Source organism: Scyliorhinus canicula, chromosome 19 (genome assembly GCF_902713615.1).
Source record: "Scyliorhinus canicula chromosome 19, sScyCan1.1, whole genome shotgun sequence".
NCBI classification, from domain to species: Eukaryota; Metazoa; Chordata; class Chondrichthyes; order Carcharhiniformes; family Scyliorhinidae; genus Scyliorhinus; species Scyliorhinus canicula.
Genome location: NC_052164.1, coordinates 10,596,920 through 10,612,862, shown reverse-complemented (window position 1 = coordinate 10,612,862; position 15,943 = coordinate 10,596,920).

Below are 15,943 nucleotides of genomic sequence, written 5' to 3'. Positions count from 1 at the left end.
GTTTCCTAACCTTGATTGGCAATCACAGTCATCACTGGGTAAGTCCTAACTTTGAGTGAGTGTCACCCTTATCAAAACATAATTAATCCCTTCCCAAAACAATTGGTCCGTTCACATGGCAACAAGCTGTCAGTCTGAAATTTGCCACTTCTCCACATCATTGATGCACCAACGATGTGGGTTATCTATGTACACCCCTACCCCGACCCAGGCTATCCATGCCCCCCCATCCAAACCCTAGTGCAAATTACTCTGACCTCTGGTCATCTGTGATGATCTGTGATATATGATCTGATACCACAGTAGCACAATGGTTAGCACAGTTGCTCCAGGGTCTCAGGTTCGATTCCCGGCTTGGGTCACTGCCTGTGCGGAGTCTGCACGTTTTCCCCGTGTGCGCGTGGGTTTCCTCCGGGTGCTCCGGTTTCCTCCCACAGCCCAAAGGTGTGCAGGGGAGATGGATTGGGCATTCTAAATTGCCCTTAGTGTACAAAAAGGCTGGGTGGGGTTACTGGGTTACGGGGATAAGATGGAGGCGTGGGGCTTAAGTAGGGTGCTCTTTCCCAGGGCCGGTGCAGACACGATGGGCCGAATGGCCTCTTTCTGCACTGTAAATTCTCTTCTTTGATATTGTCAGACGCAAGTCCCAATTCATCGCACTTCCAGCACAGGAGGTAAACTTGGGATTTTGGACTCTAAAACTATTCTTCAGATGAATCTTTGAAAGTTGATAAGACTGTTTTGAAACTTTATACTTTATGTACTGAGGCATAAAGTACAAAATTAAGGACCCTTTGCCAAATCTTTATAGATCACTGGTTGGAGTATTGTGTCCAATTCTGAGCACTGCAATGTGGAATAGACATTAAGGCACTGGAGAGCTTGCAAAGGAGATTTATGATCAATGGGACCAGTGATGAGGGACTTCAGTCATGTGGACGGACTAGATAGGCCAAGATTGTTGTCCTTAGACCAGAGAAGGTGAAGGGGAGATTTAACAGAGTTATAAGTGGTTTTGATAGAGTAGGTAGGGGAAACCAGAAGGATCAGTAACAAATCAATAGGAAAAGGCAGGGAGATAGAAATAATTTTTATTCGTGGGTTGTGTTGATCTGGAATGCACTGCCTGAACAGATGGAAGAAGAGAATGAATCAGTAACTTTCAAAAGGGAATTGAATCTCTATTTATAATGAAGATAACTGCATGGCTACACGGAAAGAGCAGGGAAGTGGGAGTATTTGATAGCAGTTTCAGGATGCCAACACATGCAGTGTGACCCCGAAGATCTCTTTCTATGGTCTCCCATTCTATCAGTTTAATCCAGCTCCTGTTATTGATCTCCCGAAACTTCTCTTATTTTACCATGTAATCATTCTCTAAATTGTTAGCCTCAAGCCTTTTACTCCCAAAAACAAATTTAACTTGTTTCGATCGTTAATCAATAGCACAATGGTCATTACTCCAACAAACCTGATATCATGTTCCCCCTTGCTTTCAAACACACACACTCTTCCTACTCCCCATATAATAATAATCTTTATTATTGTCACAAATCAGCTTACATTAACACTGCAATGAAGTGACTGTGAAAAGCCCCTAGTCGCCACACTCCGGTGCCTGTTAGGGTACAACTGAGGGAGGATTCAGAATGTCCAATTCACCTAACAGCACATCTTTCGGGACTTGTGGGAGGAAACCGGAGCACCCGGAGGAAACCCATGCAGACACGGGGAGAACGTGGGCAGCACGGTAGCACAAGTGGCTAACGCTGTGACTTCACAGTGCCAAGGTCCTAGGTTCAATTCCCCGCTGGGTCACTGTCTGTGATGAGTCTGCACGTTCTCCCCGTGTCTGCATGGGTTTCCTCCGGGTGCTCCGGTTTCCTCCCATAGTCCAAAAACGTGCAGGTTAGGTGGATTGGCCATGATAAATTGCCCTTAGTGTCCAAAAAGGTTAGGAAGGGTTATTGGGTTACGGGGATAGGGTGGAAGTGAGGGCTTAAGTGGGTCGGTGCAGACTCGATGGGCCGAATGGCCTCCTTCTGCACTGTATTCCTAACGTGCAGACTCCACACAGTGACCCAAGCCGGGCATTGAACCTGGGACCCTGGCGCTGTGAAGCCACAGTGTTAACCATTGTGCTACCGTGCCGCCCTCTCTTTGTATAATCTCTTGCCACATTCTCTTTGTACGGGTGAATTTCTACTGATCAAGCTGAGGGAGGTTCTCTGCAGTGTATTGAATGTTTTATTCCATTTCAGACACCCAGTGTCATTATGAAGGAGCATTATTGTCATCTGTTATCTTCCGCATCAAGCACAGATATAGAATAATGCTCTTTCTATTTTGCCGAACTAATGCGACATGGCCCCAAAAATCAGAATGAATTGGACCAAGTTTGACATTTTTCTGTCACACAATCCTTCATGTAAGTTTCCAATCTAGAGTCAGAAGTTTGTTCCATGCTGTGTGTTCAGATCTGCTGGGGCACTGGGTGAAGCCCATCCCAGAGAGCCGTCAAGAGTCAACATAACAAGGAGAGACTTTTAATCCCCTCCTAATGGGTGTTACCATTTTGCTCAGACCTCCATGATTCTGTTTGGTGAATTGATTGGTGAATCTTAAGATGGGGAAAAAGTATTGTGTACGATTGAGGATGAGGGTCAAAATGGAGAGGCGGAATAATGGATCCAGAAAAGGGGAGAAGCATCAGAGCCCATGATTTCTCTCCATGGTACTGATGTCACCCAGTTTTCCCTTCTCACTACCTCCCTCAGCAATTCCACTGTTACTACACTATCAGACCGCTACACACAAGAACTAGATAAGGAGAAATTTTCTCCAATTAAATTTGGGAACCCTGAAGCCATTGTTTTCAGCCGCCACTCCCAACTCTGTTCCTTAGTTACAGACTCCATCCCTTTCTCTGTGAACGGCCTCAGATTAAACTGGACTGTTTGCAATAACCCCCAGGACGAGCATCTGACTTACATTCAGACTATTGCCAGAACTGTCTATTTTCACCTCTGTAATCGAAATCCCGGCCAAGTGTTGAGGCCGGCGTAAACATCGGAATGGTGCACGGCGGCATCAACGGAGCCCCTAGTCCAGCGATTCAGCGGCCCTCAGGGGGCTATCACAGCGCCGGAGTGCTCTACATTGCTCCGGCGCCGATAAATGGCCCTGCACTGCCGGCGCGAGTCCGCGCATATGCGTGGTAGCCGTTTCCGCGCCAGCGCCGCGCAATGTGGCGGAGCTCTACAGCGGGCCTGGACACCGTGGAGGCCCTCCCCGGAGTCTGATCCCCCCCCCACCAGGACGGCCACCGCGTCCACAGGTCCGAGCTCCCACCGGGTGGTACCAGGTTGGAACCACGCCGGTGGGACTCGGCGGGAATTCGGCCTGTCAACCGCGGAGAATCGCCGCCGGGGCCTCTTTCAGTGGCCCCCGACCAGTGCCGCATTAACCCCGCGGGCGTGATTGGTGCTCATTCTCTGGTCGCCGGAGAATCGCATCCCGGCGTTGGAGCGGTGTGTCGGGAATTTCCCTCATCACCGGCGATTCTCTGACCGGTGTGGGCTCTGAGTATCCCGACCCACATCCCCCCATCCCATATTTTGCTGTAACCCCCATTCATTATTTTGTTACCTCTAGGCTTGACTCTTCCATCACAACTCCTGGCTGAACACTCACATTCTATACCCCATAAACCTACAGGCATTGAAAACTCTGCCCGTCTTGACTTGCATCAAGTCCCATTCACTTATCACCGTGTGTTCACTGACTTATATTGACTCCCAGTCAGGCAACGTCATCCTTGTTTACAAATTCTTCCATTGCCTCACTCTTCCCCATCCCTGTAATCCACTCCAGCCCCATAACCCTCTGAGATAACTGTGCTCATCTAATACTGGCCTCTTGAGCAGTCCTGATTTTTATTGCGTCAACATCGGTGGCTGTATTTTCAGCTATCTAAGCCCCAAGTCCTGGAGTTCCCTACCTATTTTTCTCCACTCTCTGCCTCGCTTTCTGTAATGTTTTTGTCGGATGGCCTGATTTATTACAAGAACACTTGTAGCTACAGCTATAAACAATTTATTAACATTAACTGTGGGTAAACTATATACAAGACAACAGATGAAAAACAGTAAAATCATGCCAAGCAACCTCTCTCTTCAACTTCCTCCAGCCAGTCTGAGGTCAGCTGACTTTAACATTCACTTATACACTAGTGAGGCTCCTAGTGGTCAGTCGGTGATTTACAACACAACCATAATATCACTACGTTTTCTTCCTTTTTTGAAATAAATTTAGTGTACCCAATTATTTTTTTTTCCAATTAAGGGGCAATTTAGTGTGTTCAATCCACCTACCCTGCACATCTTTGGGTTGTGGGGGCGAAACCCACACAAACACGGGGAGAATATGGGGCGGAATTCTCCGCCGGCTCCAAAAATCGCAGAGGCCGACGTGAACTCGGCCGAGGTTCACAACGGCCTCGGGGCCCGCTCCCCGCACCTAATTCACCCCCACCCGGGGGGCTAGGAGCGGGCCCCCGTCATTCCAGGCTGCGCCCTCGGCCGCCGGAAATGACGCCCGAACGGCGCTTCGCGGATGACATCTGCGCGCCGACGACGCGAACCCGCGCATGCACGGTGCCATCTTTCTCCACCGCCACCCGGCAAGACGTGGCGGTTTGATCTTGCCGGGCGGCGGAGGGGAAAGAGTGCGTCCGTTTTAGACGCAGGCCCGACGATCGGTGGGTACCGATCGCGGGCCTGTCCCCTCCAGAGCACAGTCGCGATGCTCCCGTCCCAATCGGGCCCCTGGATGCCCCAAACGGGCATCCGGTGCCCGTTTCACGAATGCTTCATTCGTGAAACGGGCGCTGGATGCCCGTTTGGGGCATCCAGGGGCCCGATTGGGACGGGAGCATCGCGGCTGTGCTCTGGAGGGGACAGTGAAAAATGGCGAGCGGCGATTTTTCCGAGAGGGGGGGAGAATCGCGGGGGTGCCAGGGGGGGGCGTAAAAAATGTCGGGAGGCCCTCCCACGATTCTCCCACGCCACGTGGGGAGCGGAGAATTCCGCCCATGATAACTCCACACGGACAGTGACCCAGAGCCGGGATTGAACCTGGGACCTCGGTGCCGTGAGGCAGCAGGGCTAACCCACTGCGCCACCGTGCTGCCTCCACTTTCTTCCTTTAAGACACTCCTTAAACTCTGCTTCTTGTGGCAATCTGACCTAATATCTCCTTATGTGGCTCAATGCCTTGGGACATTCTCCGAGGTACTATATAAATACAAATGATGGCTGCTATTGATACATCGTGAGCTCTGCGAGGTGCAGATTGTTTATAGGAGCCTCTTTAGCAAACAGTTTTTACAAAAGCTCCTCTGATGCATCTTGGGATGTTTTATGGTGTTAAAACACACTATATGAACATAAATTGTTGTTAACGTCACTGCTGACACTCGGATTGGAAATGTAGTCTTGAATATGTGACATTGAAAAATGCAAGCACTAAATGAATATAATTATTAGTGATTAAAGTTATTAATAACTGTAAAATTAAAGCAAAATATTAATTAGAAAACACTCAAGTCCCTGATGCTACAAGATATAAAACCAATTAAATATTAAGCATGCAATTCTCTACAGCTTGTCAAATTGTTCTATTCCAATATTGCCATAGGCACATCAAGAGCCGGACTGATCTGTGACCTTTTTCGGATTAATAATGTTGCTTATACATCTTAAGTTTTAATTAAAGTATTATATAATCAAAAGGGGAGAATTTTCAAATTTCATTATTTGAACTTCTATTGAAGGAAAAGATAGATGTTGGGCGTTACACAGAGTATGTTGATTCCAACTAGCCGCTTGAAATTTCACTTCAGAAGTAAGAGAAAATGTTGTTGAGGCGAACTCCCAGATGGATGATGGAAAGCCATCTGTCAAGGTACAAGCCAATTCCCAGAAGGTTCCCAAGAATGATTTTTTTTCTTAAATCCCAGAAGGTCTTCAGCAGCGTTCCCATGCAGGCTGCCTCTAAAGCTGAAGAATAATAGGAATTCAAGATCTAAATTTTGAAAGATTGCCTAAAGGGAAGAACGAAAAAGAGACTTTCGTTTATACAGTGCTTCTCTGGATTTTGGGATGCCCCAAAATGCTTTACAACCAATTGAGCACTTTTGGAATGTGGTTACACTTTGCAATGTTGGATATTTGACAGCGATATTGTGTATGGCAAGCTCTCTCAACAAGCAATTTGATTTTATTTTGTGGGGTAGGTATTGGCAATGATGCTGGCACGGGAGCACAGTGGTTAGTACTGTTACTTCATCCCACAAGGGTCCCAGGTTCGATTCCTGGCTCGGGTCACTGTGCGGAGTCTGCATGTTCTCCCGTGTCTGCGTGGGTTTCCACCGGGTGCTCCGGTTTCCTCCCACAAGTCCTGAAAGATATGCTGAAATGAAAATCGCTTATTGTCACGAGTAGGCTTCAATGAAGTTACTGTGAAAAGCCCCTAGTCGCCACATTCCGGCGCCTGTCCGGGGAGGCTGGTACGGGAATCGAACCGTGCTGCTGGCCTGCTTGGTCTGCTTTAAAAGCCAGCGATTTAGCCTGGTGAGCTAAACCAGCTTGTTAGGCGAATTGGAAAATCTGAATTCTCCCTCAGTGTACCCGAATAGATTGGGGATTTTCACAGTAACTTTGTTGCAGTGTTAATGTAAGCCTACTTGTGACAATAACAAAGATTATTATAGATTATTATCATGGTGTTTGTTGCCGATGCAGTGTGGTTTAGAGTGAGGTAGGGCAGAGGTGCTATTCTGAACTCATAATGAAAACTTGGATTTGAAAATCCATAAATGTTTGGAATAGTGGTGGATGAAATCTTAAGCAGACAGGTGAAACTGCACGACAAAAATAGCCATAATATTGATACAATGGTATTTGTAGAACTAACTAAAGTTTAAAATGGAAACCACTTTGAGAGTGATGGTAGACTTGGTACTTAGCACGTCATTATCACAATGCAGCAGCAATAAAGGATTTATGCAACGCTTTTCATGACTTCAGGGCTTTTGAAGTGTACTCACTGTTGGAATTTTAAAAAGTGCTGCAGTCAATTAGCTTACAGCAAGCTGTTAATTATCCCAGTGAGCTATGTGACCATCTAATCTTTTTTCTTATTCTTTCATGGGATGTAAGCATCGGGCAAGGCCAGCATTTATTGTCCATCTATAATCGCCCTTGATAAGGTGGTGGTGAGTCGCGTTCTTAAACCGCTGCAGACCACGTGCTGTAGGTACACCCACGGTGCTATTAGGAATAGATTTCCAAGAATCTGACCCAGCAACAGTGAAGGAATGGCGATATAGGTCCAAGTTAGGATGGAGTGGCTTGGAAGGGAACTTGAATATGGTGGTGTTCTCATACATCTGCTGCTCTTGTCCTTTGTCGTGGGTAGTGCCGAGCTCCTAGAGTGTTTTTGGAGCTGCCGTCATCCAGGCAAGTGGAGAGCATTCCATCATACCCCTGACATGTGCCTTGTAGATGGTGGACAGGCACTGGGGAGTCGGGACGTGAGTTGCTCTCTACAGCAATCCCAGCCTCTGACAAAGCCACAGTATTTATATGGCAAGTCCAGTTCAGTCTCTGGTCAATAACAACCCGCAGGATGTTGGCAGTGGGGGATTCAGCGATAGCAATGCCATTGAATGTCATGGGGAGATGGTTAGATTTTCTCTTGCTGGAGGTGGTCATTGTCTGGCATTGGGTGGCACCAGTTGCTACTTATCAGCCCAAACCTGAATATTATCTCGGTCTTTCTGCACACTGCTCAGTACCTGAGGAACTGTGAACTCACGCAGTCTGTGTGATGTAGATTCGGTGATAACTATTGACAAGGATGCCAAACTGCACTCCTCTGCTCTTCAAAGTAATGACGAGAATTTCTACATCCTGTAATGGGGAGGGGGATAGACACAGAAAATGCTGGAAATACTCAGCAGGTCTGGAGAGAGAGATAGGGTTAATGTTTTGAGTCAAATATGACTCTTCTTCAGGCACGCAGGAGGGTAGAAATGTGATGGGCTGTCTGGCTTTGAAATGGGAAAGGAGAAGAAGAAAATAAGGGAAAGTCTGGGGAAAGTACAGGACGTGAAAGATTAAATGACAAAGTTTCATGGAACGAGTGACAACGGGAATGGTGATGGCTGTGATAAAGGGACAAAGCACTTGTTCAGAGTAAATGCCCGAGTCATAACCATTGCTGCCCAAAAGCAAAAGCATGAAAAACAAGATTCAGGCTGGCACATGGCAAAAAAAAAAACGGATTCAAGATGGGGGACAGAGTTCATGATCTGAAGTTGTTTAACTCAACTTTGAGTCCAGAAGGCTGTGAAGTGGCTGAATGGAAAATGAGCTGCTGTTCCTCAAGCTTGCATTGAGCGTCGCTGGAACAGTGTAGCAGGCCGAGGGCAGGGATGGGAGGGGGAGGGCCAAGCGGTGAATTAAAATAGCCAGTGACTGGAATCTTCGGCTCAGGCTTGTGGAAGTGAGTGAAGATGTTCCGCTAAGCGGTCACCCAATCTGCTTTTGATTTTACTAGTGTGGAGGAGACCGCATTGTGAGCAGTGAATAGAGTGTACTAAATTGAAAGAAATGCGAGTAAATCGCTGCTTCTCCTGGAAGAAATAACTGGGGCCTCGAACCTGGAGGAGGTGAAAGGGCAGGTGTTACACATCCTGTGAATAGATGGGAAGGTGACGAGGGTGTTGCAGAGAGAATGGTGCTTATGAAATGCTGATAGGGGAAGGGAAGGTGTGTTTAATGTCTCATCCGAAACAAGGTACCACTGACAGTGTAGCACTCCCATAATACAGGAGTCCCACAATGCAGGAGTGTTAGCCCATTTGGTGCTCAAGTCACTATTTATTTATTTAACAAATGCAAAGCCCCTAAGCCAAGCAGTTTCCCCCAGCCCTGCTGTATTGACTGCAGATAGGCCTCTGACTAGTCTGTGGATTAGACATCCTTCTGTGATGTGATACGTAGTTTGCTCTCTCCCACAGGCACATAGGGGGCTGGCACTAAAGTCCCATCTGTGACTGTTGGCCAAGTAAGGACCATGGCTAGTCCTGAGCCTGTTAAGGATGAACCACTCGCTAAGGTTAAAACCAGTTAGCTGTTAGGTTGGGTTTAATCCCAGGTACTTGTTTGTCATGTCCAACGATTCCCATTTATTGTCCAGGTGGAATTTGCATGGAAGGTGTGTGTCTGTGTGCGTGTCTGTGTGTGTCTGTCTGTGCCTTGACCAGAAAGTCAGTTTCCTATCTAAGGTGACTCCGAGGTATGCTGGAGTTGGGTGGTGTTTTAACTTGTAGCCATTCATTTTAATGTTGAGCTCTTTATTGGCTTAAGACAGAAAAATGTGGATACTGATTTTCAAGCCTTGCTGGGGTTGGCATGTGTTGCAGTATTGTTCACGTTTTGATAAGTCTTGTTTAGGGTTCGGTCCAAAGTGTCCAAATCAGGGCCTTGAGTTGTGAGGCAGATGCCGTCGGCATATATGAATGTACCCCCCGCACCAGCTTTATCCAGGAAACTCTTCAGAACAAAAAGACAGCCACTTTAAAAAACTGGGGTTAGAAAAACAGCTGCTCCCTAGAGTTAATGGACCCCTGTAGAGCTATATAACCAAACAATGGTAAAATTCCTTTGATACCACCTGGACCTGTCAATCAAAAGACTTTAAAAGGCAATAGCTTGTGAAATTGAATGTAAACAATGCAGTTCAAAGCTTTTACACTTCTAGGCATGCATACTGGTTTGAAAAACATATAAGGCAATGGAATTGACAGTGAAAAAAACACTTCAAATATTTCTACCACATTAAACTTTTACCTTCATGTCACAGACACTTGTCTTTATCAATCGAGGCATAGATTACAAAAGCAGAGAAGCCATGTTGGAGTTGTATATAACTTTGGTAAGGCCACAGCTGGAGTACTGTTTGCAATTCTGGTCCCCACGTTATAGGAAGGATGTGATTGCACTGGAGAGGGTGCAGAAGAGATTCACCAGGATGTTGCCTGGGATGGAACATTTAAGTTATGAAGAGAGGTTGGAGAGGGGATTGTTTTCATTGGAGCAGAGAAGGCTGAGGGGGTGACCTGATCGAAGTGTGCAAGATTATGAGGGGCATAGACTGGGTTGATAGGGAACAGCTGTTGAAGGGTCAGTCATGAGGTTTAGGGGGGATATGAGGAAAAATTTTATCCAGAGGGTGGTGATTGTCTGGAACGCATTGCCTGGGAGGGTAGTAGAGGCACGTTGCCTCATGTCCTTTAAAAAGTACCTGGATGAGAACTTGGCTATGGGCCAAGTTATGGCAAATGGGTTGAGGTAGGCAGGTCAGGTGTTTTTGATGAGTCAGTGCAGACTCGATGGGCCCAAGAGCCTCTTCTGCACAGCGTTTTCTGCGATTCGGTGATCTTTGAACTTGGCATGCTGACAGTTTAAAGGCTTTAAGACTACAGATGGGATGATGTTCATTTTATTCTCAGGGAACTTTAATATTGACATGCTGACAGAGTTTAAAGGCTGCTGATGGAAAGACCAGCCAAACGACACCCCTGATCTGAGCCCATCCTGCTCAAGCCCCCCTGACCCCCACCTCCCATGAAGGACCCCCCCCCGCTGTTCCCTGTAGACAGGTGAGGGAGGGTACGCACCCTCTTGTCACCCCTCAAAGTGCAAGGAGCCAGATTGGCAATGCCAAGGGGTGGGGTTTAAAGGGGGGTCTGGAGCTACTGGGGTAACTGAGTGGTGGAGCTGAGGGAGGGAATGAGAGGGGGAATTGAGCGGGGACCGAGGAGGGGAGACCGGGGGGGGGGGGGGGGGGGGTGGAGACTGATGGGGGCCATGCCAGTGATCTGGGGTGGGCTGAGAGGGGAATACTGCAGTCGGGGGGGGGGGCTGGCCAGCAATGTAGGAGGGGGTTGCCGCAGCAGTATTCCCAGACCGGGCTGGCCTTTTAAAATGGCGCCCGATATTGGAGGAGCTGGGCCTATTGGAGAAGTTAGGCCCCGCCCCTCTCAGGTCCAATCCTCTCTAAATTATTATTTTTTTTTAAATAAATTTAGAGTGCCCAATTCATTTTTTCCTATTAAGGGGCAATTTAGCGTGGCCAATCCACCTAACCTGCATATGTTTGGGTTGTGGGGGCGAAACCCACGCAAACACGGGGAGAATGTGCAAACTCCACACGGACAGTGACCCAGAGCTGGGATCGAACCTGGGACCTTGCCGTGAGGCAACAGGGCTAACCCACTGTGCCACCATGCTGCCTTCTCTCTAAATTGTTTACTGAGTGCCACGCGATGGTATGAAAAGACCAATACTGGTTAAAAAACATTTTTAAGTGCTGTGGTATGGTACATCAGTGTCACTCCTAGCATCAGCATCTCGGAGATAATAATAACAATAATCTTGATGGTCACAAGTAGGCTTACATTAACACTGCAAAGAAGTTACTGTGAAAAGCTCCTAGTCACCACATTCCGGCGCCTGTTCGGGTAAAGTGCTTTCACTTTCTTTTTCTGAGAAGAGAGCACTTAACTGATGACGATCTGTCAATTATAGCTAGATGTTTATAAAAATTGTGGTTAGGTTCATAGCAGGGTACTTAGAACAAAGAACAAAGAAAAGTACAGCTCAGGAACAAGCCCTTCGGCCCTCCAAGCCTGTGTCGACCATGCTGCCCGTCTAAACTAAAATCTTCTACACTTCCGGGGTCCGTATCCCTCTATTCCCATCCTATTCATGTATTTCTCAAGATGCCCCTTAAACGTCACTATCGTCCCTGCTTCCACCACCTCCTCCGGCAGCGAGTTTCAGTCACCCACTACCCTCTGTGTACAAAATGTACCTCATACATCTCTAAACCTTGCCCCTCGAACCTTAAACCTATGCCCCCTTATAACTGACTTCTCTTACCTGGTAAAAGGTCTCTGACAATCAACTCTGTCTATGGCTCTCATAATTTTGTAGACCTCTATCAGGTCGCCCCTCAACCTCCATCGTTCCAGTGGGAACAAACCACGTTTATTCAACCTCTCCTCATAGCTAATGCCCTCCATACCAGGCAACATCCTGGTAAATCTCTTCTGCACCCTCTCTAAAGCCTCCACATCCTTTTGGTAGTGTGGCGACCAGAATTGAACACTATACTCCAAGTGTGGCCTAACTAAGATTCTATACAGCTGCAACATGACTTGCAATTTTTATACTCAATGCCCCGGCCAATGAAGGCAAGCATGCCGTATGCCGCCATGACTACCTTCTGCACCTGTGTTGCCCCTTTCAGTGACCTGTGGACCTGTACACCTAGATCTCTCTGACTGTCGATAGTCTTGTGAGTTCTACCATTCACTGTATATGAGATGCATTCAAGCGTGAAGGAAGATGAAAATAAACAATCCCGACACCTGACCGTCTGAAAGCTACCCCCCCCCCCCCCCCCCCCCCCCGGCCCCCTGTCATTTACAGCCAACTAAAAGCATTTTCTTTAGTTTCCAGGCAAGGGTAACTGATGGGGGTCTCCGACATGGAGAGCATCTCTGATATGGGGGTGGGGTGTCTGATGTGGGGATTCTCTGGTGAGGGGGGGGTCAGGTCACTCTCATGCTTGCGTGCTATGGGAGTAGATGATGCAGCAATTCCTGTTGTGTTGGGGCGGGGGGGGGCAGGGGGAGGATGCCCCTCCTTGTCAGTGGGGGGGGGCAGGATTTGCATTGTGGGAGAGGGAGAGGGGCTATCTGCCCGCTCAAAATGGTGGTCCAAAAGTAGGATTCGGAATGGAATTCCAGGAGTTCCCCGCCATGCACACATTTATATGGCAAGGGAGCGGGAATGGCTGCTGGGTGCCACTCCTAACACCAACAACCAGGAATAATTCCACTCTGCCGGATGAACATAGTCTCCCAAACGGAGACTCCTGCCCTTGGTTACAAATAAAGTCAGATATAAATGCTGCATGGGTCGTTAATATTAGGAGCAGAAATAATATAATGCAATATTAGCTTGTAAGTGTCTTATAGGTGATCCCAGTGCAACTATTAAACAAACCAGAGAGTACAAATTGTACTTTAACAGCATTGTGCAATATTGTTAATTTGACAGGTAAATATGCCATTAGTTATTTTTGACACTGTGCAGATGGTAACACTGATAATGAGGCCTCAGCCTCATTAACATGTTCGGCCACATTGCTCCACATAGACACGGTGACAGTAAGTTCATATTTGAGGGGCAGATTCAATACTTGCAATTCAGCTAAACTGTATGTTGCGGTGGACTTCTTACAACTAACCACAGAGACAGGTGACAATTGTTTCTTCATGATTCAAGCATGGAGCCCACCATCCCAGGGAAACCTCTGAAGCAGCACTCTCCTCGAATACAGCTCTTACAGGGAGAGAGCACTCTCCTCGAATACAGCTCTCACAGGGAGAGAGCACTCTCCTCGAATACAGCTCTCACAGGGAGAGAGCACTCTCATACAGCTCTCACAGGGAGAGAGCACTCTCATACAGCTCTCACAGGGAGAGAGCACTCTCCTCGAATACAGCTCTCACAGGGAGAGAGCACTCTCATACAGCTCCCACAGGGAGAGAGCACTCTCATACAGCTCTCACAGGGAGAGCATGCTAAGCCCCAAGTCACAGATGCACACTGTTTAAACAGTACACAGAACATTGTTCAATTTCCAATCTTGTATCATTAAATTTTTTGTCCAAACGCAGGATTGTTAACTCCTCCTGGCTGGAGACTATTGCTCTGATGTAAACAGCCAAGGCTTTGCTGGAGGGTTCTTGCTGATCTCAAATTCTTGGGATGTGTAAAATTCACTCGGTATAAGCATTTGACTAGCACGTAATTTTATTCTAATGCAAGGGTTTTAGCTCTAACCCCCACTTTAGTTAATTCTATTTATTTATCCTAACACTGCACAACATTTTTCCATTCTGTAGAATAATTAGAAGACTCTCCTCTGCCTGTGTGCATGATATTATTCAACATAATTATTTCATACAGGGGGTGTAATTGGAAACAATTTTATCAGTAATGTCATAGAATAGAAAGGTCGAATGAGGCTTGAGCAACAAAGTGGAATGACTGAACAACATAGTTTGTCACTGTCGGTGAGAAGCATTGGAGCCCTCGGGTGTCTCTGTGACATAACTTTTAAGAGGCCAGAGGACAAAGGCTGAATGGTTCACAATTTTATGCTATCTTGATCAGGAAGTCTGAAGACTCTGCTGATTGCAGTTTTGCACTGCAATGTATTTTCAATGTCTACTATGCAACACAACTTTGTCACAATATTTCAATACCTCAAAAATTCAAAAAAGGACAAAGATATAGTCGGATAAGAGATAAGTAGTACTATGGGCCAGGATTTAGAGAACAGCAAAGTATATCATGGAGTTCACCTGACCCACAACGTTTACTAGATTTTGGCTATGGGGAGCAGAAGGGCCCACTTTACACATGTGATGCAACAGAGATCTAAAGTATTTTAAAAACAAAACAATGTTTAATCTATGAATCCAGTTAACGTTTTATAAACACACAGTAAATATCTTATCAACTACCAACACAAATACCCCCCCCCCCAAGATGCTGTACTCTATAGGTAACCCTTAGTAACTTTCCTAACAACATCCATAAGTCAAACACCTTTTTCTACAAAAACAGTAAGTTTGAAAAAAAACTCAAGAGTCTGCAAAGCAGCTTCCAGCTCAGAATGAAAGTAAAAGACAGAATCACAGCCCAGCTCCACCCACACAATGACACCACTGTAGCCATTTGATGAACAGTTTTCTTAAAGGGACCCTCACATGACAGTAGACAAAGGCACAAGGTTGAAGTCAATGGAAAAGAGTCTTGAGAATCATGTGCAGTAAGTTACTGATTCACTGCGTGCCCATTATGCACCCCTGTCTTGAGAATTTCACCCGACAAAGACTGCTCACGGTAAACCTTCATTAGCAAGAAAATAAACAGAGCTTCAACTATGATTCCGCCTCCGTTCACAAGATAAATGTGGTTATCTCATCGAAAGAGAAAATGCTGGAAAATCTCAGCAGGTCTGGCAGCATCTGTAGGGAGAGAAAAGAGCTAACGTTTCGAGTCCGATGACTCTTTGTCAAAGCTAACAGACAGAGAAAGTGGGAAATGTTTATACTGTGGAGTGAGAATGAAAGATGAGTTCATTTCTTTCATTACACATGGACAGGGTGACTGCAGTATTGGTGAAATTGGATACCTGTTAGAAAATGGTAGGACGCTATTAAAATTATTTTTTTTTGTACAAGTAAAATCAAACTGCTATGTATTTTGTAAACCATTTCTGGGCAGCAACTAAGACAAAGGAAGGAATAGGAAAGAATAGGGAACAGGGGGTACTTTGTAATTGATACAATTAGTAATCAGACGGCTGTGGGGAGCCAGGAAATAGGGTTAGTCACAGTTGAGGTGTTGAAGAAGCAAAATCAGGAAAGAGGGAGAGAGAGAGAGAGGGAGAGAGGCAGCATACCTCATGAAACAGCGCAGTGAGAGATGAAATGCTGAAGGCAAATGATAGTTTATGCAAAAGCCTGTTTTCTTCACTGAACCAGAGATCACCCCCAAGTCTTGGTCACCTAGGCTGCGCGGTGTGGTAAGCAGTGCCAAAATTTGAAGAATAGATTTGTGATGTTGTTTGGGGAATGGAGGGGTTATGGGGAAACAGAGGCTTTTGAATTGCCAATCTTGAGCAACATAAGTGCTCACTGTTAATGTGTCGAAGTAAGGATTTCATCCCCAGACTTTGCACCAGTAATAAAACGGGCGACAGTGAATCATCAACCACTTTTGCATCATTC